The sequence below is a fragment of the Odocoileus virginianus genome, chromosome 25 (genome assembly GCF_023699985.2).
Source record: "Odocoileus virginianus isolate 20LAN1187 ecotype Illinois chromosome 25, Ovbor_1.2, whole genome shotgun sequence".
Taxonomy (NCBI): domain Eukaryota; kingdom Metazoa; phylum Chordata; class Mammalia; order Artiodactyla; family Cervidae; genus Odocoileus; species Odocoileus virginianus.
Genome location: NC_069698.1, coordinates 48,476,443 through 48,498,137, shown reverse-complemented (window position 1 = coordinate 48,498,137; position 21,695 = coordinate 48,476,443). Strand labels below are relative to the sequence as shown.

The following is a 21,695-nucleotide window of genomic DNA, read 5'->3' as shown; positions in this document are numbered from 1 at the left end:
AGCGACCGAACAGCAACAAGCGCTGAAGGGAAGCATTCAGAGTTAGAACTCCTAAGCCTGATCTCTCTGCTTGTTTCTGTCGAGGTGAATATTTTCAGAAAGGGGTACACTTCGGGCTTGGGAGGGAGGGCTGCGCTGAGCCTTCCAATGGGTGATTTGGTTTAAATGTGGACTTGTCGGTTCCAGCTAGCTGGGAGGAATTGCTTTCCCAATGTGATGCATTAGTCATGAGCCGAGTGTAGGAGGGTGTTGAACAATCACTCTGCCCTCCCCGCTCCATCCTTGGGCTTGCAAGCTCAATTTTAAGCCCAGCTGCATCGGAATTGAGAACTTGCTGGGGACACCCCCCACCCCCACCCTGCTGTGCGCTTGAAATCTTGGCTCAGAGGTGGGAGAGGGTGGTAATTTCAGATCCAGGGCTAGAGCAGAAATGTCGCCACAGGGAAGCTTGCGTATCTAGGATGCGTTATTTGTGTATGTGTGTGAGGGGTAGGGGAGAACTGGGCGGGGGGGGGGGGGCAGCTGCTGTACTTGTATTGTCCAGTCTTCAAATGTATTTTGACACTGTTTTCCATAACGTAAAAGACAGCCACAACTCTTGATCATGTTGGCTGCTAGGAGACCTAAGCTTGGAAGGGTGTTTCCCCTAGAAATAAGTGATAAAGATGACATCTTGAAAGTCAGACCACTCTCTCCATGACCCCTTGATGCCCCAAAGCCTGCAGTTACCACTAGCACCCCAAGAAGACCTTTTTTTTTTTTTTTACCCAGAGCTGAAATCAGGTGGAATTGTGGACTGGGTTGTCTAAACATCTGCTGGATATTCTGTTGTAAACATTCTGTGTGGCAACAGGTTTTATTCCCATTTTTCCTTTGGTCAGTATTGATGCCATTACTAGGTACTAGAGAAAAACTCTCCTGGGGCATGGGATGGTTAATATTACATGTGAACTTGGCTGTGGTGCCCAGTAATTTGGTTAAATACCTTACGGGTTGCTGTGAGGTCTGTTTTGTATGTCAGGCATTCTTCATGTGATTTTTTTTAAAAAACAACTTTTATTGGCGTATAGTTGAGTTATAATATTGTGTTAGTTTCACTTACGCAGCAAAGTGGATCAGTGATACATATACATACATCCGCTCTTTTTTAGATGCTTTTCCCATATAAATCATTACAGAGTATTGAGTCGAGTTCTCTGTGCTATATAGTAGGTCCTTATTAGTTACCTATCTTATATATAGGAGTGTGTATGTGTAAATCCCAATCTTTAAATTTATCCCTCCCACTTCGTTCCCCACCGGCAGCCCTAATGTTGTTTGCTATATCTGTCACTCTCTGTTTTGTGAATAAGCTCATGTGTACTTTTTAATCTGAATTTTTTTTAGATTCCACATGTAACTGATACCATATGAAATTTGTCTTTCTCAGTCTGACTAACTTCACTCAGTATGACGATCTCTAGGTTTATTCATGAGGCTGCAAATGGCATTATTTCATTTTTGATGGTTGAGTAGTATTCCGTTTTATATATGTACCACATCTTCTTTATCCATTCTTACGCTGATGAATACTCGAAAGAAGTGAAAGTGAAAGTCACTCAGTTGTGTCCGACTCTTTGTGACCCCACGAACTGTGGCTCGCCAGGCTCCTCTGTCCGTGGGATTCTCCAGGCACAAATGCTGGAGCGGGTAGTCATTCCCTCCTCCAGGGGATCTTGCTAATGCAGGGATTGAACCCACAGTTCCTGCATTGCAGGCAGTTCTCTACCCTCTGAGCCGCCAGTCTGATGGATTCTTAAGTTGCTTCCATGTCTTGGCTGTTGTGAATAGTGCTGCGGTGAGCATTGGGTGCATGTGTCTTTTTGAAGTATGGTTTCTTCTGCCCGGGGGTGGGATTTTAGGATCATCTGGTAGTTTGTCCTTTCTTTTCTTCTTTGCGCACTGTTTTCTTTTACCAGGCATTTAAAAAATGTATTTAGCATTTAAATCAGACATTGAGTAAAGCAGGTTATCCTCCATAATGTGGGTGAGCCTTATCCAATCACTTGAAGACCTTAAAAGTAGACTGAGGTCCTCTTAAATGAAGGGATTCTTCTCCTGGGGCCTTTGAACTCAAGACAGCAGCATGAACTCTTCCTGGGTCTGTGGACTGCTGGTTTGCCCTGCAGATTGTAGATTTGCCAGACTCCACAATCTCATGAGCCAGTATTTTAAAATAGTCACTCATCCATCCATCCATATCTTGTTGGTTTAGTTTCTCTGGACAACCGTGACTAATGCAGGGGCCATGAGCTGTGGAACCATATGATAAAAGAGTAATGCACTGTCGTCTTTTCCTTCATGGAACTTGTCTTCCTAATAGAGGAGAGGATTAAGACAACTTTTCAAATAACTGATTACTACAGGGATTCAGAGGAGAAGAGTGATGAAGCATATCTTGAAAGAACAGAGCTTTGCAAAATTTTTCAATAAAACGCTCCACAAAAAGAGAATTAATTTCTAATCACTCCATGTGCCATTTTATTTTGGGAGGAAGGTGGATATTTCATCTTAGAAAATCATCAGTTCAGTTTAGTTCAGTTGCTCAGTTGTGTCTGACTCTGCTATCCCATGGACTGCAGCATGCCAGGCTTCCCTGTCCATCACCAGCTCTCAGAGTTTGCTCAAACTCATGTCCATCGAGTTGGTGATGCTGTCCAACCATCTCATCCTCTGTCGTCCCCTTCTCCTGCCTTCAATCTTTCCCGGCATCAGGGATTTTTTCAAATGAGTCAGCTCTTCACATCAGGTGGCCAGAGTATTGGGTTTCAGCTTCAGCATCAGTCCCTCCCCTGAATATTCAGGACTGATTTCCTTTAGGATGGACTGGTTGGATCTCCTTGCAGTCCAAGGGACTCTCAAGGATCTTCTCCAACACCACAGTTCAAAAGCATCAGTCCTTCGGTGCTCAGCTTTCTTTATAGTCCAACTCTCACATCCAAACATGACTACTGGAAAAACCATAGCTTTGACTAGACGGACCTTTGTTGGCAAAGTAATCTGTCTGCTTCTTAATATGCTATCTAGGTTGGTCATAGCTTTTCTTCCAAGGAGCAAGCATCTTTTAATTTCATGGCTGCAGTCACCATCTGCAGTGATTTTGGAGCCCAAGAAAATAAAGTCTGTCATTGTTTCCATTGTTTCTCTGTCTATTTGCCATGAGGTGATGGGGACCAGATGCCATAATCTTAATTTTTTGAATGTTGAGTTTTAAGCCAGCTTTTTCACTCTCCTCTTTCACTTCCATCAAGAGGCTCTTTTGTTCCTCTTTGCTTTATGCCATAAGGGTGGTATCATCTGTGTATCTGAGGTTATTGATATTTCTCCTGGCATTCTTGATTCCAGCCTGTGCTTCATCCATCCTGGCATTTTGCATAATGTACTCTGAATTTAAGTTAAATAAGCAGGGTGACAATATACAGCCTTGATGTACTCCTTTCCCAATTTGGAACCAGTGTGTTGTGCCATGTCCAGTTCCAACTGTTGGTTCTTGACCTGCATACAGGAGGCAGGTCAGGTGGTCTGGTATTCCCATCTCTTTCAGAATTTTCCACAGTTTGTTGTGATCCACACAGTCAAAGGCTTTGGTGTAGTCAGTAAAGCAGAGGTAGATGTTTTTCTGGACTCTCTTGCTTTTTCGATGATCCAGTGGATGTTGGCAATTTGATCTCTGGTTCCTCTGCCTTTTCTAAATCTAGCTTGAACATTTGGAAGTTCATGGTTCACGTACCGTTGAAGCCTGGCTTGGAGAATTTTGAGCATTACTTTGCTAGCGTGTGAGATGAGTGCAATTGTGTGGTAGTTTGAACATTCTTTGGGATTGCCTTTCTTAGGGATTGGAATGAAAACTGACGTTTTCCAGTCCTGTGGCTACTTTGAGTTTTCTAAATTTGCTGGCATATTAAGTGCAGCACTTTCACAGCATCATCTTTCAGGATTTGAAATAGCTCAGCTGGAATTCCATCACCTCCACTGGCTTTGTTCACAGTGATGCTTCCTAAGGCCCACTTGACTTCACATTCCAGGGTGTCTGGCTCTAGGTGAGTGATCACGCTTTCGTGGTTATCTGGGTCATGAAGATCATTTTTTGTATAGTTCTTCTGTATATTCTTGCTGCCTCTTCTTAATACTTCCTGCTTTTGTTAGGTCCATGCCATTTCTGTCCTTTATTTTGCACTTTGTTGCATGAAATGTTCCCTTGCTATCTCTAATTTTCTTGAAGAGAACTCTAGTCTTTCCCAGTCTATTTTTTTCCTGTAGAAAATCACACACATTACAAGTTTGTATTCCATTATTAATCTATCCCAACGCTGCTGTTCTTCCCAAGCTCCTGAGTAAATCTTTGAGTACAACTGACTCTTCTGAGTGTTGTTCCTTTAGTCCTTTCGTGTGTGTCTGCTGGGTGTGCCGGGGGTGTTTGCGTATCATTTAGCAGTGCAGGACTGCTGTAGCGGCATTCCTGAGGGAAGCTGAGTGTGTCTTGAGTGTGGGCTTCAGTAGTTGTGGCACACAGGCTCAGTAGTTGTGACTCATGGGCTTACTTGCTCCATGGCATGTGGAAGCTTCCTGGACCAGGGATCGAACCCATGTCCCCAGGATGGAACCCATGTCCCCTTCATTGGCAAGTAGATTCTTATCCACTGTGCCACCAGGGAAGTCCACAGATGAACATTTGTGAAGCCCTAAGTAAATACGACAGAAAGATGTCTTCTCACACATTGCCTCACTTTGTCCCCAGCAGAAACCTACAAGGCAGATTTCCTATTTTGCAGATGGAGAAGGTGGTCCATGGGGATGTTTATTGACTCACTCAAGGTCATGGGGATATTAATGAGCAGATGAAGTTCTGTTCTAGTTCTGACTGCATCCCAACTCTGTTACATTTATAAATCTTGCTGCCTTCTGGGAGGGATTGTAAGTGTGGAAAGTTTTGAGCCCAAATGGTGTGTCAGATTTGAGCTCACCCTACGGCTTATCCAACAGGCTCACGCTATGGAGGTGTCCAGAGGGGCTTAGGAAGAGGGATTTGTACTGAAGATGGAGATTAAGGTAGATGACTGTGGAAGGAAGTAAATAAGTCTGTTAAAGAGAAAACTATTCCATCTGGAGAGAGGTAGAAGACTGAGGTCAGAAATTACATTTGGAGTGAGGAGGGCATATGAGAACCATGTAAGGGAATCTATGGGGAGAGAGCCTTTTTTTTTTTTTTTTTTTTTTTTTGAGGGGAAGAGATCAGTAAGGTCAAATGCTGATGAAGGGCCCCCGGTAAGAACTCCTTTTGTTACTCGGATTGGAAGCTAGAGAGAGAGAGTATTTCTCCCAGAAGAGGAAACCTTTATTTCCCACTTTAGGATGAAAATTTTGTTTAAAAATATTTTCAAAAATTAATTTATTCATTCATTCATTTCTTTTTTAAACTCTTTATAATGGAGCACAGCAGATGAACAATGCTGTGATAGTTTCAGGTGGACAACAGAGGGACTCAGCCATGCATATACATGTATCCATACTCTCCCCACACTTCTCTCCCGTCCAGGCTGCCTTATAACGCTGAGCAGAGTTCCCTGCGCTCTACAGTAGGGCCTTGATGGTTACCCACTTTAAACACAGCAGTGTCTGCCTGTTGATCTGGACTGCCAGTACATGTATCCCTTCTCCCCCTGGCAACTGCACATTCAATATACAAAGGAATATTACGCAGCCATTAAAAAGAATGGGACGATGCCAATTGCAGGAACACGGATTGGCCTAGAGGTTGTCATACTGAGTGAAGTGTGTGAGGCAGAGAAGAAGTATCATCTGACTTCCCTCTCGTGCAGAATCTGAAAAGAAGTGGTGCATATGAATTTATTTACAAAACAGAAACAGACTCACAAAAACCTTTTTAAAAATAATTTTCCTTTGCATGTGTTATTGCTAGCCTTCATTCTTCCAGACCATATAACTGAAATTGCTTGGCTACTTACCCTGGCAGTGTCTGAGATGCCCACACTGAACAAGGCAGTGATGGCTGCAGATGTGTTTTTGCTTTTACTGCTTCTTGGCCTGTCGTTATATTGTCTTCCAGGGATTGGGGGTGAGGAAGTTGCAAAAATGAGTCCTTCCTTTTTATATCATTCTATGCGTCTGCACATGACCTTGTTTTATTGATGATTGGTGACTGTCTTGATTGCAAAAACACAGTTTAGTGGCCCCTCTAGAGCTGGTGCTGTCAGCAGACAGTTTCAGAGCAGGCATCAGTTTTCCGTATGTGTCTGCTGACTTGGTCTTCTGAATGGTTGCATTCCCTTCTTGAAGATTCTGGGAGGTTTTGACATTGCTTCATGATAAGCCTGAGATGTCGGTAAAGTTAAGGAGGCATCTGTATGCGTTTTCCACTGTCTTTCCTTATTTTTTCTTAGTTTCCAGATCGGCTTTCCCTGTCCCAGAACAGTGGTCTTCAATACTGGATATATGTGCAAGATGATTTCATGAGGGCATAGGAAGGGAATTTCAGAATTTCTCTGTTATGCATTTAAATTTCTATGTGTTTCTGTTCAGTTCAAATAAATGAGGAAAATTATAAACATACACAGAAATTTAAAATGTGCATAATGTATTTGCACAAGAGCACATACATGTAATTTATTCATTGATTAAATCAGTGGCGGCGCACACTCACTCCGTTTTGGGTGGGCATGCTCGGAATGGTTTCACTGTATGAGGATTCCCATTAAATCTTCTGCACATCAGTGCCCTGGGTTGGAGCGTCCTCATTAATTCTTAGAAGGCACGGCCTGGCGTCTGTCTCACTCGCCTTGTGTGTGGTCTCAGAGATATTACTTGGCAGTGAATGTCAAGCTTTTTAAGCTTGTTGCTGTCATACAGGGAACAGATTTACTTTGTGATTGTGTGTATCGGTTTTTCTGGGGACTTTGATGTATCATTGTTTTAGAAATGTTCTCATGACCTCCCAGGAACCGTCTTTATGTTGAAAGAGGTTGATTATCCTCTTCTGACTTCAGGGAGGGGCGTATGTGCTTTGTTTAATTCTTTTTCTTCTGCTTTCAAAAATCCAGTGTGCAGTGACTTTGGCTGCTTTTTATTTCTCTTCCAATTTGTTATTTGGCTGGGATGAATATTGGTCATTATTCAGCCAAAAAGATCTTGAGTCAGCCTTTAAAGTCAGAATTAGGGGGCTTCCCTGCTTGTGGGAAGGGAACCTATGCAAGGGACATAGGTTCGATCCCTGGTCTGGGAAGACCCCATTTGCCGCAGGGCAGCTAAGCCTCTGTACCACAACTACTGAGCCAGTGCTCTAGAACCCACGAGCCACAACTGCTGAAGCCCTCAAGGCCTAGAGCTAGTGCTCCGCAACCAGAGAAACCTCTGCAATGAGAAGCCCGCGCACTGCACCTGGACAGTAGCCCTTGCTTGTCAAGACTAGAGAAAGCCTGTGAGCAGCAATGAAGAGCCATAGCCAAAAAAATAAACGAATAAATAAATCTTAAAAAAATGAAACATGTATATTATCTAGGGTGAAACAGATCACCAGCCCAGGTTGGGTGCATGAGACAAGTGCTCGGGCCTGGTGCACTGGGAAGACCCAGAGGGATCGGGTGGAGAGGGAGGTGGGAGGGGGGACCGGGATGGGGAATACATGTAAATCCATGGCTAATTCATTTCAATGTATGACAAAAACTACTGTAATGATGTAAAGTAATTAGCCTCCAACTAATAAAAATAAATGGAAAAAAAAAATAAAAAAAAAATAAAGTAAGGATTTGTTTTCCATCTTGAATTTCTGGAGTTTATCTCAGTGGGATTTACTTGTTGCCTTGATTGAATCACCTATTTACTGTAAAAAGAATGCCCAGCAGAGAAAATCTCTTGATGGTTCCCATTATGATATTTATGGATTTTGACTTAAGCAACTTAAAGACTCGTGTAGTTCTTTATAAGTGTAGGGACCATAGAAACTTCTGGACCACCCTCTTAGTAAAGTTGGATTGAGTTCCAAAGTTAGTGGCCCCATAGTTCATTGGAAGGATTGATGCTGAAGCTGAAGCTCCAGTACTTTGGCCACCTGATGCAAAGAGCTGACTCACTGGAAAAGAATTTGTTGCTGGGAAAGACTGAAGGCAGGAGGAGAAGGGGAGACAGAGGATGAGATGGTTGGATGGCATCATCAATTCAATATACATGAGTTTGAGCAAACTCCAGGAGATAGTGAAGGATAGGGAAGCCTGGCGTGCTGCAGTCCATGGGGGTCTCAAAAAAACGGACCTGACTTCGTGACTGAACAACAAGAAATCACTCACTGTCTGTCTTTCCTGCCATCTCTCTGTCCCCTTTGCCATGTACCCGACTCCCACCATCTTTATCATGGTCACTGGCAGAGCGTAACTGACTTGGAGCCTCACCTGAAATCTACCTGATGTTCTTAGCTGTCAGCTTCTCATTTCACTCGCTCCCAGAAAGGTGAAGTGATTGTCCTTAAATGCTACCTTTCTTGGAAGTGGTGCTCAGCCACTCTTATTTATTCAGCCCAGGCACATTCCACTGTGGTTTGTACAGTTTTGGAATATCTGCCTTGCAGTCAGTGATCTTATTTAAATTATAACCCCAATCCCAAGGTGTGAGTCAGGAGTATACTGGGTGTTCCTGCAGCCCTAGGGAGTTTTGGGGGCTGCACTCAAACCTGATTTACATTTTAATTTTGTGGTACCAAACCTGAAGCATCAAGCTTTCACTTTTGTGTGAAATTGTCTATGGTATTGAACCCATTTATTACTACAGGTCCTGGCTTGGTCAATAAAAGTGTAGTGAGACAGTGTTTTTAACCTGTGGCCTCTCATAGGTTATGAGATGTGTGGGCTTTTTTTCGTTGTTGTTATTTTAAGGTCTTTGTAGTATTGGCCAATGTTTGTGTGTCTGTTTTGGTATCCTTCCTGCTCTAAGCATTCTGGGAGGATATTTTTCTTTCTTTTATGGTTGAGCTGGTGTGTTCCAAACTTGGTTCCTTTGGGCTTGAGGCCTTGTGTGGACTGGACACCAAACTTCCAGCAGGATCGCTGGCAGGGCGTTTCTGCCTCTCAAGTCTGCAGCTTCTGAACTGGATGCTCCATTTGTCCTAGCAGTGGAAGGTGTCATCGTCACCTTCTCTTTTGTCAGTTACTAGACCAGAAATCGGAGAAGGCAATGGCACCCCACTCCAGTATTCTTGCCTGGAAAACCCCATGGATGGAGGAGCCTGGTGGGCTGCAGTCCATGGGGTCACTAAGAGTCGGACACGACTGAGCGACTTCACTTTCACTTTTCACTTTCTTGCATTGGAGAAGGAAATGGCAACCCACTCCAGTGTTCTTGCCTGGAGAATCCCAGGGACGGGGAAACCTGGTGGGCTGCCGTCTATGGGGTCACACAGAGTCAGACACAATTGAAGCGACTTAGCAGCAGCAGCAGACCAGAAACGCCAGGAGTGTCTCTTCCTTCTTTTTCTCCTTCCCTTCTTATTTCTCACAGGTATATGTGCAGTCACCAAGTCCTTGTGACTCCATACATAGAAGACAATGACTGAACATGGGATATGAGGCAGCCTTATTTATTATCCCAAGGCTCACCAGTCCATCCTAAAGGAAATAAACCCTGAGTATTCATTGGAAGGACTGATGCTGAAGCTCCAGTATTTTGGCCACCTGATGCGAAGAACGGACTCTTTAGAAAAGACCCTGATGTTGGAAAAGATTGAAGGCAGGAGGGGAAGGGGACAACAGAGGATGGGATGGTTACATAGCATCACTGATTCAGTGGACATGAATCTGAACAAATTCTGGGAGATGGTGAAGCATAGGGAAGCCTGGCGTGCTGCAGTCCATGGGGTCACAAAGAGACAGGATTTAGGGACTGAACAACAACTCCTTATTTCCTCCAGGCACCGCCTGATGCCTTGGGTGCAGCAAGCCTCCACCTTTTCTTTCATGTTATCCCAGAGGGTAGGGAGGGGCTGGGGGAGAACACGTTTGATCATGTAACTCCCCTAATCAAATCCTATCACAGACTCCATTACACTTAATAACATCTAATTTCTCTGTGTTGCATCCCTAACCCCAACCTATCTTTCTAAAAGCCCCACCACCTCCAGCTCTTTTCCACGTGCTTCTGTACAACGTTGGACTAATGCTTTCATGCTCTTTTCCTGGAATGTTCTGCCCTTCTTTTTTGGCAAGCTCTCTCCTATCCCTGCTCATTTCCTCCCATCCTCACAAGCCAAGCCAAATCCGATGAACCTTCAGAACCAGACTGGGCCCAGGGCTCCCTTTGCAGAATTTGTCTGTTTCTTTCCATCATTTGCTACTTTTAAAAATTAATTTTTAAATTGACATATAGTTGATTTATATGGAGGAGGAAATGGCAACCCATTCCAGTATTCTTGCTGGAAAAATCCCATGGACAGAGGAGCCTGGTGGGCTATAGTGCATGGGGTTGCAAAGTGTGGGCCACGACTGGGCAGAGCACATAGTTGATTTACAACATTTCAGGTGTACAGCGTGTTGATTAAGTTACACACACACACACACACACACAAACACACTCTTTTTCAGATTCTTTTCCATCATAGGTTATTATAAGATATTGAATATAGTTACCTGTGCTATATAGTAGGTTCTCGTTTATTTTATGTATAGTAGGGTGTATCTGTTAATCTCAGATTTCTGATTTATCCCCTCCCCTGTCATTCACTATTAATAAGGTCTGATTAGCCTTTCCAGCCCTATCTCAGAGTGTCCACCATTTTCTTAGGTTGTGGGGTTATAAAGAAACTGCCTAGTTTTCTCATCCCAAACAAAGTGGGTGCTCAATAAATAACAGTTGAGTTGAACTGAATTGTGGAAAATCAGTAGGTTCTTATGTAGACACTTTGCTTTACCCCAATAATTCACCAAGCAGTTATGACTATCTATCTATTTAAAAACCTTTTTTTTTCCCATTCATTTTTATTAGTTGGAGGCTAATTACTTTACAGTATTGTAGTGGTTTTTGTCATACATTGACATGAATTAGCCATGGATTAACATGTATTCCCCATCCCCATCCCCCCTCCCCCCTCCCTCTCCACCGGATTCCTCTGGGTCTTCCCAGTGAACCAGGCCCGAGCACTTGTCTCATGCATCCAACCTGGGCTGGTGATCTGTTTCACCCTAGATAATATACATGTTTCGGTGCTGTTCTCTCAAAACATCCCACCCTCGCCTTCTGCCACAGAGTCCAAAAGTCTGTTCTATACATCTTTGTGTCTTTTTCTGTTTTGCATATAGGGTTATCATTACCATCTTTCTAAATTCCATATATATGTGTTAGTATACTGTATTGGTCTTATCTTTCTGGCTTACTTCACTCTGTATAATGGGCTCCAGTTTCATCCATCTCATTAGAACTGATTCAAATGAATTCTTTTTAATGGCTGAGTCATATTCCATGGTGTATATGTACCACAGCTTCCTTATCCATTCATCTGCTGATGGGCATCTAGGTTGCTTCCATGTCCTGGCTATTATAAACAGTACAGCGATGAACATTGGGGTGCACGTGTCTCTTTCAGATCTGGTTTCCTTGGTGTGTATGCCCAGAAGTGGGATTGCTGGGTCATATGGCAGTTCTAATTCCAGTTTTTTAAGAAATTCCACAACAAAGGAAACTATAAGCAAGGTGAAAAGACAGCCCTCAGATTGGGAGAAAATAATAGCAAACGAAGCAACAGACAAAGGATTAATCTCAAAAATATACAAGCAACTCCTGCAGCTCAATTCCAGAAAAATAAATGACCCAATCAAAAAATCAAAACCTATTTTTATATGCCCTCTTTCATGAGTTGCTAACCATTCTAAGACACGCCACTCTTACGTACCACCAACCAAGAAAGAAAATGGTGCTAATTTTCATCACACCTTTGTGATTGGAAGATATAGTCAACTTCAGAGACATTCAACATGAAAAATGTGTTTGTTAGAGTCAGTGACATAGGACTTGCGTTATTCCTGTTATAGCTGTAGTCTTAAAGGCCTAACTGCAAAACAGTTTGAATTGATTTGAAAATATGAAGCTGAGATCCCTTTAAAAGATGTTTTTCGTTACAAAATGAGGAGAGCGTAAAGGAGTGATTTGGGCAAGTACCCAGGGGTTGACTTGGGAGCCAGTGTGCTGTCCTCTGTCTTGTGGCTGAGACTCAGTCTCTTTTCTGGGATAAGCTGAGGACTTACAGGTAGAGAATCATCCCTATTTTGAAAATCTTTGGGAGGAATTTCTTTAACATTTTTGTAAAAATTATTTTATTTGACTTTCAAGTGGAAGATTCTTTCAGTGGAAGATGGAAATTTGATTAAAACCCCATCTTCCGATGCGTGTTCTTTATGTTTGTGTCTCTCCTGCCCAACAAATAGGTTCATCTATTCCACATGAGTGCAGAGGGGGAAGGGGAGGGTGGGATGAATGGGGAGATCAGTATTGATGTGTGTACACTGGCATGTGAGTCGGACATGACCGAGCGACCGTGCTGAACTGACGATGGCTAAAGGGAACCTTCTCTAAAGCTACGGGAGCTCAGCTGGGTGCTCTGTGATCACCTAGATGGGCAGGAAGGCGGGTGGGGGTTGGAGGGAGGCCCTTGAGGGCGGGAATATGTGTAAAAATCAGCAGAGCTGATTCACTTTGTCACACAGCAAAAAGTAACACCAGACTGTAAGCAGTTATCCGCGCCACCCCCTGCCACCCCTCGCAAATCCTATCTTCCCACCTAAACACATCTGAAATGGAAGTTCCTGGTGTCCCCCTAGCAGCAGTGTTACGCGGGACCCCATCACAGCTTCCGTTTTTGTATCTGGCAGCTCTGTTTTCCAGCTGTCTTACTTGCTCCTTGACTTTTAGTTATTAAATCCACTTGCTATCAAAGAGGCACATGTATGCACAAACTTAACCTTTCTAGCTGTTCTTCCTTCCTCTCCCTCCTTAGCATCCAGTCTACCCAGTTCTCTCTGGAACCTTTTCTCCTGGAGAACTTTGCCATCTCGCATACACCTTCCACCAACACAGATCCCACCGTGGCAGGCACAGAACCCAGGGAGGATGGAGCAGGCATCCGGGGGGGAGGCGGGTGATGCCCTCTCAGGAGCCCTTTAGCCTCAGAGCCGGGGATCAGCAGCATGAGTCGGGCGCACCCCAGCCTGGTGGCCTCTCCCCTGTCCTCTGACAAAGACGGTCCCAGCCCTCCTTGCTGGCAGGCAGAGTTGCCACACCAGCCACCTGCATGCGTGGCCTCAGTCCAGGGAGCTACTGCCTGATTCACAGAGTGATCCTCCCATTCTTAGTGGGAAAGGCAGCTCCCGGGCGCACAGTGGCGGCTTGTGCGGCGGCGAAGGGGTGAAATCGCCGGGATGATCGGGTCCCACTCTGCTTCCTGATGAAGAAATAAAGGACTGCTTGATGTCCTGACCATCTTTTGGTCTGAAAGACTTCCTTCTTGGCCGCTGGAGAACAGGTGAAACGAGAGGCCAGGTTGTTAGGGGCTGGAGAGCATCACGGAAATGGCAGTTTTCCTACGTTTGGGTCCTCTTGGATGAGCCTGGGGAAGGGTCTTTGGAGGCAGGCAGCCGCTGGTGGGTACGAACATCATTTCTCTTTTGGTGCCCTTTCTCTGCAGGGCTCCCTCAAGGCCAAAGCTGTGTCCTTTAGGATGGAGACACCCCTGTCTCCGTTCAAGGTTCAACTTCTGCCTTGAAAACCAGATTCTTTCCCCTTGAGCTTTCGTCTTGGATGGTGAAAGAGCAGCTGCCCTACCTCACTTTGCGTGGGGATCTCAGGAGATGTGCCCGGAGAGGCTGATGGGGAGATGGGGTCATGTCTGCTGAGTGGCTTGGAAAAGATGTTGGTTGATGTGATTGCATGTTGCAGTCTCTTCCAAACTCAGGCATTGATGTATTTTCAAGAAGATTGTTCGGAAGTGCAGGGTAAGGTGAAGTCTGATACGTTTCACAGGAGTTACAGAAACAGTTTCAGCAGTATCATCCCCTCTCACTGTCTTCTGTGGGAACCTGGATGACCTCTTCTCTCACTAGGAGCTCTTAAGCCATGACATGGTGAAGCCGTGAAAGAAGGGTTTCAGCATTAGAAGTTAGCTGCAGTCAGCCAGCTCCATTCCCCTTTTCTTTTGAGATCAGCTTTTTCCATGCTCTCTCACAATGACATGGGCGTGCGTTTTGGATGTGACTCAGACTTGAAATTGAGCCGGGAGCCCAGAGTTGAGCTCTCTCACGTCGTGTGGTCACTCTTCTTGGAATGTTGGGTGGAATTCTCGAGGGTTCAGTAGCTTCATGCCTTCAGAGTAGGGATGCTGCTGCTTAGAATCTTGAAAAATTACATGATTCTTGGGGTCTGTCCTGAACAAGCGGATCCATTTCAGTAAGCTGGGACTTCACTGGAGCCCCTTTCAGAGCCAGGCTGTGTGGGGGTGTTTGGAAAGATCTGATGACCAGCTGTGTAACTCTGCCCTTTGGGACTGGCGGTTTCCAAACACTTCGTAGTGGGTGATGCAATGCTGGAGTTGAGTTGTACGCATTGGCACTTGTCCGTGTCCAAGTATAGTCTCAAGATGATAAATACCAAGAACTGAGGGAAGCTTAGAGAGTAGTATTTTGGTCTAAAGTCACTTACACGGTGCCAGCCAGATAGTAAGCATTCCATAAATGGTAGATCTCCCTGAGCCGGGGGAGAATATATTACTTCACTTTGCAATGCACTGCCTTGACTCCTAGGAAACCACAGTCATGTCTGTTCCAGCTGAACCTGTTGGTTAAGTATTGCCAAAGATTCACTGTTCTAAAATTAAAGTTATCATTTTAGGGGAAATTTCCCAACTGACTTAGCTGGCTTAAGAATATCAATTCTATGAACATGTTTTTTCCCAGTTACCTTGGGATGCATTTGGATATGCTGAGAAGTTGCTCAAAATCAGGGCAGTCTTTGGATAGGGGAACTTTCAGGAATTTTGTTTGGCTGATTTGGATGTCTATTTTTTACTCGCCTTGGAAAACATGGTTGGGCTAAAACCATTTCATCCAAGTTGTAGGGAGGAGGAATTTGGAAACCCTGTCATGATTCATTCATCTCTTTTGAGATGAGGGGGGAGACGTGTGCTCAGCCGTGTCCAACTCTTGGTGACCCCATGGACTGTAGCCCACCAGGCTCCTCTGTCCATGGAATTTTCTAGGCGGCAAGAATACTGAGAGGGTGGCCGTTTCCTACCACAGGGGATCTTCCTGATCCAGGGATCGAACCCCGGTCTCCTGCATTGGCAGGCAGATTCTTTACCACTGTGTCACCTGGGAAGCCCCCATCTGAGTGGAGGGATTGGTTTTTCACGGAGAATCCTGGCCCTGCTCCAGGGCCCCCGGTAGTCACACGGTGCAGCGGACAGGAAAGGTGGGTTCCCCGCCTCTGTTCAGGAGTGCTTGTCTCAGTTCTCACACAAGCCGGACCAGCTCACTCCCGATGGGACCGTCCCTTTATGCCAGATGAGGGGTGGCCAGGTGGCAGTAAGAACGAGCCAGCCTTGGGCACGGGGCCCCATCTCACTCGAGTTACCCCTCCTCACCCCAGTACTCTGGAGAGCAAGCGTGCGTCCCAAGAGGTTTTCCTGGTAAGCAGCCGCTGCAACTCAGCAAGATCATACCTCTTCAGCCTTTCTGTCCCTGAACTGTGGTTTTTTTTTTTCTTGACTCAGTTATCAAGACAAGAAACAGTCATATGAAGTTTGTCTTTGAAAGGATGTGGTTCTAAAAATATGACTCAGAGACTTCCCTGGTGGTCTAGTGATTAAGAATCTGCCTTCCAATGCAGGGGACCAGGGTTTGATCCCTGGTTGGGGAATTAAGATCCCACATGGTGCAGGGGCAACTAAACCCACAGGTCTGCGCTCTCTAGAGCATCAGAAGCCTGTGCACTGCAAGTCGAGAGGAGTCCCCACGCGCTGCAACCGGAGAAAGCGCACGCGTTGCAGTGAGGCCCCAGCACAGCCAGAACCAACACCAAAACCACGGCTCACTGTACCACGGCGGCCTCGAAGGACCGCTGCTGGAAGGTCCTGTCTGATCTCAGCGCCCAGAATACTTGTCCTTCTTCTGAACACTTGATTAGGACCTTGTGAGTCTTACAACTACTCTGTTTTCCCCATCTGATTGGCTGTTACCAAAACTTTACAGTCCAATTGAGCTAGCTGGGTAAACTGATATCCAGGTAAATTCATTACCCTTGCACTTTGCACTGTTGCACTGTTCCCTTGCACTTTGTCTTAATCTTTGGGACCTTTTTATTTTTCCAGTGATAATTTCTCCTATTCGATTTTAGATCATGCATTTTTGGAAGTCACTACTAAGTCCTTGCTCGAATATAATATTAGTTAAAAACGTCAGCAAACAAAATGATTGATGAATTTTCTTTAATTTCTGAACCAATAAAAAAATTTCAGTGTCCTAGATTTATCTGTCCATCTATTCCCCCAGGCTGATTTTTGGACTAAATGTGAATGCTAAAATCTATATTCTTTTGGTGCTTATTGCATATAAAAAATATTCCAGATTTCTGATTCATTTAGGATTTTGACCCCAAAACTACTACTCCCATCCCACTTTAAGTTTCAGGTTGAAGGGAAATGTTCTGACTCTCATTCATTTAGTAATTATGAAACACTTTGGGGACACTTATTCATGAACAGAGTAAGAATGAACTTACTTCTGTAGTCTTCTATAGTTTATACTGTTTCAAGTTGAATCTCTATTTTCTGTTTTAAAACAACCTTTTCAGGTAGATGTTAAGTAAAGCAGATAATATTATGCATCCTTATTTTTCCTATTAAGTTTTGGAGTGGGTAGTTTGCTTGCCCAAGCTCACATAAGTTAGTAAATAATAGAGCTTGGGGTGTAGATGTGGGTATTTTGATGGCAAGTACAATATCCTTTCCTCTGTACATTTGATTCCTGGAACTTGCAAGAACTTAAAAGTGACAGGATGCCTCTCATGAGTGTTTTCTGAGGTGAAAAAGAAAGTTTTGGTGTGGCAGATGTTTTAGGGAAAGCCATGGATTAACTGCCATGGACACAGTATTTCTGACATTGTCATATTTCGTCTTGGGTTGGAGTGATGACACTTCTGAGCCCTGTGTATTTTTGAGGTGTTTGAAGCCTGGGATTAGCTTGGTTAATTCCCTTCCCTTCTCCAGCACCGTCACTTCCCTGTGAAAACTGGTTATTTGACACCTGATGCAGAAATTGACTTTATGAGTTGAGATGACTCAGAATGAGACTGTAAAACTTGGCACATTTATCGTTCACTTCAGTGGGGGTCATCTTAATGCAATGCAAGCTGTCCAACTGGTCCTGCCAGATCTTGTCAGTGTGGTTTGCGTGTGTGTGTGCACTGTGGCAAATTGAGTCAATCACGTCTTCCAGCTGGGTTAATTAATTCCCCTTTGGTCTCATGACACATTTGAGGTGATCGGTTTCATCCAACTTAGACTGTAGACCCGATTTCAGTGAGTTAGGTACCATGTTTTAAGGAATTCCCCTTAATAGTGGCCCTTCTTGTAGCATCTTCCTTATGGTTTACAAATGTTGCATAACAGTGAAAAGAATCTGGTATTTTTATTGAGAACTGACCAAGGAGTAGGCACTGAAATAATCATGCCACATAGATGGTGTCATTTAATACTTATTTCGATAGAATGGTTTAGGAATTCTTGTCCCTATTTGTAGAGGGGTAAACTGATAATTAGTGTTTGCTGCAAATCACCTTGTAAGTAAGTGACAAAGCTGAGTTTTGACGTGATTGATGCATGCAGGGACTCCAGGCTCAAACTCCCATCACTGCGTTAGCTGTTTTCCTGCCGCTTGCTTGTATTTGTCTTTGGCTGTGCTGGGACCTTATTGCGGCGCCGGCTTCTCTCCAGTTGCAGTGGGCGGGGGCTGCTTCCTACCTGTGGTGTGCGGGTTCCTCCTTGCAGGGGCTTCCCTTACTGTGGAGCGTGGCTTCTAGGGCGTGCGGGCTTCAGTAGCTGCGGCTCGTGGGCTCGCTAGGTGACACACGGGCTCAGTTGCTTGTGGAATCTTCCCAGACCTGGGCTCAAACCTGTGTCTCCTGCATTGGCAGGCAGATTCTTTACCACTGAGCCTCCAGGGAAGCCTGTCTACCTCCTGTTGAAGGTGGCTTCTTCATGGCTCTTAAAGAAAACCTGGACTCCTGGTGGTTCTCAGGTTGTTGTGGTGTATATTCACAAGCCCATGGTGGAATTAATCAATCCACTCTGAGTACTTGATACAGATTGAATCCTTGGTGACTTGTTGCAACCTTAGCATATCTGCTGATCACAAAGAACAAATATGTTCTCTTCATCTGTTTACATCATGGGGTCAGTTCCACAGGTCAAAATACTTTTTCCATCAGAATCGGGGGGACAAATAGATCCCAGATCCCAGATGGACTGGGTTTTGTCTTCCTACGTATTTTTTAAACAATGCCTGATAACTTTCACTCTCTTCCCCATAGCATTTTTCTGCTCAGGGAATAGAAGACTGTAATAGAGAAACATTTCAGTTCTGGTAGCAGAATATGTACTTTTTTTTTTAAGTATAAAAAATGCATTATCAGCCTACATGTGCAGGTGGAGGACAGCCGCCTGCAGGCCCGGTTTGCCAGCAAGAATCCATCCCTTGCAAATTATTGGCAGCTGGCACTGTAATGAGTCCATTTCAATATAAATGGGCTGTTGCTTATTAATTTCTGCCAGTTCCCAAGCAATTCAGGAACCGCTTTGAAAATGTAAAACTTCGCAGAGAGTGGCTTAAGGAGGATGCCTGGGAAAAGAGAGGGAACAGAACGGCAGTGGGGGAGGGAGGGCAAGGACATATACTGTAGGGTAATGGTGGCGCATTGCTGAGAACTCATGTTCCGTTCCTGGCAAGCGTGAGTCACCGGGTTCACAGCGAAGGAGCATACTTCCCAAGACAGGGTGACCGGTAACTTCACTCACTATGCTATCTCCTGTGGATATGGATATTTATTTGCTGTCTTGATGTGCCCACCGTCCACAGCAGTCGGCGAGTTCCTCTGTGTTGCTCTGCGAGCTGTTGTCATCTTGAGTTCCACCTTAATGAGGCTGCCAGTTAAGGTGCTAGTCGTGGGCAGCCTCACAAGAGTGATCTGTACGAGAGGAATGAGAGGCAGCCACCCCCAGGAAGCCCTCGGGTCTTTCTCCTGTCTTATAGTTTAGTCACTAAGTTGTGTCTGACTCTTTTGCGGCACCGTGGACTGTAGTTCACCAGGCTCCTCTGTCCGTGGAATTTTCTAGGCAAGAATACTGGAGTGGGTTGCCATTTGCTTCTCCAGGAGATCTTCCTGACCCAGGGATTGAACCTGCATCTCCTGCCTTGGCAGGCAGATTCTTTGCCACTGAGCCATTAGAAGCCCCTGTCCTGTCTTAGCATCTCCAGTCTCACCAGAAGCCGGGGTTTAGAAAACAAAGACCACTCACAATCTTTGTTCGTGGACCTTATTTTGAAAAGAAATACCTCGTGTATATGATGAGAAGGTCTATCATATTGAATTTGGTCTTTTGTTTTACTGTCTTTTAGCATTTTCTTCAACTTATGTGATAGCTATAGCTCTGCTTTGAGAGTAACGAGACTCCCTGATTTCCTGTCACTCATATCTGTTTGTTGAGACGTTTGAAAGATTCAAAGGGAATCAGGAGTGTAGGGGTGTAGCTACCTTTTGGAATTATGGTTTTCTCCAAGTCTGTGCCCAGGAGTGGGATTGCTGGGTCGTATGGTAGTTCTGGTTTTAGTTTTTTAAGGAAACTCCATGCTGTTCCCCACAGTGGCTGCCCCAGTCTACATTTCCACCCACCAACACCCCTTTTCTCCCTGCCTTGTCCAGCATGTAGTTTGATATGTTTTTGATCATGGCTCCACAGCAGAGATTAACACAACATTGTAAAGCATCTGTCCTCCAATAACACTTTAAAAAGAAGAGGAACCATGAAACCATTCCACTGGGATGGATTTCTGCTACGTGATACCTTCATCTGTAGAGACAGATTAAAATGGTAAAACGTTACTGAGTTTGTAGAGTGATTTATTATTGTAAATGTAAATATGCTTGTATTTATGGATTTATGCCTGTCATTTTAGACCTGTAGCTAAATGTTGGATTGTTTGATCTGGGGTGTGCTATTTCACACGAAATGGATGTTGGAGAGTTTATGTAAATGGGTTTGATGGAAAATTCCCATTTCCTGTGTTCTGGCTGAATAGCGGCTTTCCTTTTTCTGCCCTCTCCAGGTTTTCGGTACAGCTGCGTAGACGCAGATGGGACTGTGATGGCCACCTCCAGGAGCAGGTGCTGAGACGCTTCCCAGCCACCGTCACTGCTCATCCTGACACCATCACCAGGCTCCATAGCTAAATGCCACAGTGCTCTTGGGGCAAGTTGGGCTGGGAACCGTTGTTGCCTTGTAAGGTAAGTTTGTGAATGTGTGCTTGAGCCTGTGTATGCCTCCATGAATTAAACGTAATGCTTCAGAGGTGGTGAGACAGATACCATAGCATTGCCATGGTGTATGTAGCTTGTGGGAAAAAGCATTTGGACTCACTTTTTTGGATTAAGGTTACGCCCATCTAGCAACGCAAAAGTATTAGCATTAAAACTTAAAAAAAAAAGAAAGAAAGAAAAAGCAGGTACCTATCTTTTTCCCCCTGTGAATTGCCCTCAGGGATCTTTGAAATTTATTCTCAAGCTTTACCATCTTTAGATGGGATTATGTTTGAAAAAGTCAAACCTAGCTTCAAAAATCTTACTTCAGAACAATGATATGTTTTGTTTCTGATTTGGATAATCTTTTAAAAAAGTGAAATAAATGCAGTCAAAATAATAATCTTTCTAAATCAAAGATCATCTTTTATTTGTTGCAAAACTTTCCTGTTTAGTCTCCTGTGTTAGGGGTATTTGTGTGTGACTTGGCAAAATGCTTTTCATGGGTTTGTAAAGATTTAGCTAAAACTTTCAGAACTTTGTCTCAGTTTAATCTTAGCTCTCTCCCTCACCACTCCCCAACCCCGCTACCCTGTCTTCAGGCTCAGCCTCCAGTAGGGAAAAAACAGGCTTGAAACCAAGCCCTCCCACTAGACTCTAATTTTAAATTTGCAATCTGTTGTCTTGTGATTTTTGCTTCAAATTTAACTTTGAAATAAATACATTTCATCCTTTCTCCTGCAATTTTGGAGGTCTGTTTTCAAATCATAGAAGGGTAATCATTACGTTTATTTTAATAAGTTCTTAAATACCTTGGGAGGGAGTGAAAAATTTTATTATTAACAATTATAATTTAGATACATCATTAGATGCCTTATGTTCATATTCCACAGCACCCTTACCAACAAGAGAAACCTTGCTTTAATAGTTAACTTTGACTTGAATATAAGTTGGGTCACCTTGTGCCCACTTATGGGCTCTAATGTTGTATATTTTTGAAATATTCTTGTTATAGACAATATGAGAGATGAACATCCCATTGAAATAAGCAGTACTAAAACTTTAGTTCATTCAGATGGCCAATATGATAATGAGTAAGTCAT

The 21,695-nt window shown here is 44.1% G+C and overlaps 1 protein-coding gene across 6 annotated transcripts in view; it reads left to right on the top strand.

Moving 5' to 3' along the window:
- Positions 1-21,695, top strand: part of TIAM1 (TIAM Rac1 associated GEF 1) — a 455,872-nt gene that overhangs the window by 268,320 nt on the left and 165,857 nt on the right. For all 6 annotated transcript variants that reach the window (XM_070455141.1, XM_070455140.1, XM_070455136.1 and 3 more), the window contains one exon: positions 20,403-20,580. The gene's annotated coding sequence lies outside the window, so the exon portion shown is untranslated. The remainder of the gene's footprint in view (positions 1-20,402; positions 20,581-21,695) is intronic.